Source organism: Galeopterus variegatus, unplaced genomic scaffold (assembly GCF_000696425.1).
Source record: "Galeopterus variegatus unplaced genomic scaffold, G_variegatus-3.0.2 Scaffold441, whole genome shotgun sequence".
Taxonomy (NCBI): Eukaryota; Metazoa; Chordata; class Mammalia; order Dermoptera; family Cynocephalidae; genus Galeopterus; species Galeopterus variegatus.
In genome coordinates, this window is record NW_007726552.1 from 6,385 (window position 1) to 8,921 (window position 2,537).

A 2,537-nucleotide genomic window follows, 5' to 3' on the forward strand; every position below is an offset into this window, starting at 1 on the left:
CCTGTGCATGTGTATGTGCCCAAATGTTCACGTGCGTGTGCACATGCATGCACACACACGCGCACACACACACACACACACACACAGAACAAGGCAGGGAAGGATCACTTTCTGGAATTCAGTCAAAAATTATTATTTTCCAGTCCAATGGAGATCACATTCCAGAAATCATTCAAGGAGACAAAATGAAAGAAATTGATGTTTCTATGCATTAAAAATAATTTGCAAGGTCAGTGACCTGAGCTGTCTCTATGTTTATTAATAACATGGATATTTTAGTTTCCACTCATTTTCTGTCTCTTCCAATAAAAGCAACTGATGAGATGCTTTTGACCAGTATGTTGAATAGATTCTATTTCTAAACTTCCCTTAAGAAAAAGGAATATTGTAAGCAATTTCACANGTCTTTACCACAGAATTTTAGGCTTGAGCAAGTACACAAGAAACACTAATTGTGGAGCTACGACAGAGATTTTCCACAGACTCTATTAACTTTCCTACCTTTATTCATTCATTCTATAAGATTCGAGTGCCTACAAGATATCAGAAAGCATTTGGAATTTAGTAGAGGAAGAGAGAGGCCAAAACAAGGAAGTCATTCAAAGGTTAAGGGTAGACACAAAAAAAGAAAAGTAAATTTATGTTAGGGTGCCAGTAAAATCTACAGAGAAGAGATGCTGCTCTAGATGGGTCTGAAAAGCAGACATTTTCTAAGTAAACAAAGGAGTAAAAGGTTTTCTGGCACCTAGGTTGCTATGAGCCAGGTCTCTAAAATAGAGTGAATTGGAGGTAATATAAGTTAGTTAAGCAAGCTAAACAATGGAATGTGGAGCACAGCTGAGAAAGAGATGAAGCTGAAAAGAAACGAGGGCCAGATCACTGAGGCTTTACGTGCCTAGCTGGTGTGGACCTTATTCTGTATGTTCATCTTCTCCAAAACATGGCATGCGTGCCTCTAAGGAAAAGGGGAGATGATTTTAGGTGTTTTGGGATACTTTGGTTATTTTTACTGAAATATTTTAGGAAAAAAATCTTTTAAAAATGAGGTCCTTCTATGAAGACCATGAGATACTGGTTTTACATTTGTAGAAGACACACAAAATGTCCTGTTATGCTACTACTACTGATGCTGCTACTAAGTGTATTGAGTATTTTATAAGATGAATAAAAGGATACATTAAATAAATGATACAGGTGCTACACAGACATGGCAAAAATCATAAAAGTAGTATACAAATACCTTCAGTTTGGGAAACATTAGAGCAGATACTAGAAGGCTGTTGTGATAGTCCACCTGGGAGGAAAACCATCAGCAGCAGTTCCTGTGCGGGTCACTGCATGCTTGCCAGAGATGTACAACCAGCCCCGTTCTGAGTTTCTTCCCAAAGGCCACCGTCCTCAGTTTTCTTCCTGCTCCATAGAAACACCAGTTGTTAGCTCATCAGGTTGTGATGTGGAGGAAAAGAGCTGAGTGTTTTTTGGTGAAGGATACGCTTCCCCATTTCAATGCAATAGATAGTCAAGCATTTGATATGAGCACAAAGCAGTGAATCTTGCTGCCTCCTGTGCATGTGTATGTGCCCAAATGTTCACGTGCGTGTGCACATGCATGCACACACACGCACACACACACACACACACACACACACACACACACAGAACAAGGCAGGGAAGCATCACTTTCTGGAATTCAGTCAAAAATTATTATTTTCCAGTCCAATGGAGATCACATTCCAGAAATCATTCAAGGAAACAAAATGAAAGAAATTGATGTTTCTATGCATTAAAAATAATTTGCAAGGTCAGTGACCTGAGCTGTCTCTATGTTTATTAATTACATGGATATTTTAGTTTCCCCTCATTTTCTGTCTCTTCCAATAAAAGCAGCTGATGAGATGCTTTTGACCAGTATATTGAATAGATTCTATTTCTAAACTTCCCTTAAGAAAAAGGAATATTGTAAGCAATTTCACATGAAGTTTTGATGATATATACAGTTACCATTTAACCACTCAAGGCTTAATAACATATTGATTTATATTGTTCACTAATTATTTTATTAGTTATAGTCTGTCCACCCAACAAGATTGCAGTTTCTGGAGAAAAGGAATTATTTATTTAATTTATGTATCTCACAGAGCACCTTGCACACAGTTAGGCATATAGTAAGTACTAGATAAATATATGTTCTTTTGTGATACAATATTTAGTCTGTAAATTCTTACTAGGGCAATGAAGGAAATATAGAAGATGAATGGGGAAAAGTGTGAGAGTGATTAGGGGATTTAGAAAATCTAATTCTATCATGATTTCTCATGGGATGTATCTCCTCTTGAAGCTATTGGGTGCAAAATGGCTGATTTCACCTCAGAGAACATTTTGACCAAAATGTCCTTTATTTCTTTATTTTGGCAGTTGGCCTGTATGGGGATCCAAACCCTTGACCTTGGTGTTATAACACACGTTCTAACCAACTGAGCTAACTGGCAAGCCTCCCAAGTATACTTTAGAAGGGTCGATTTTTCTACCAGTAAGCA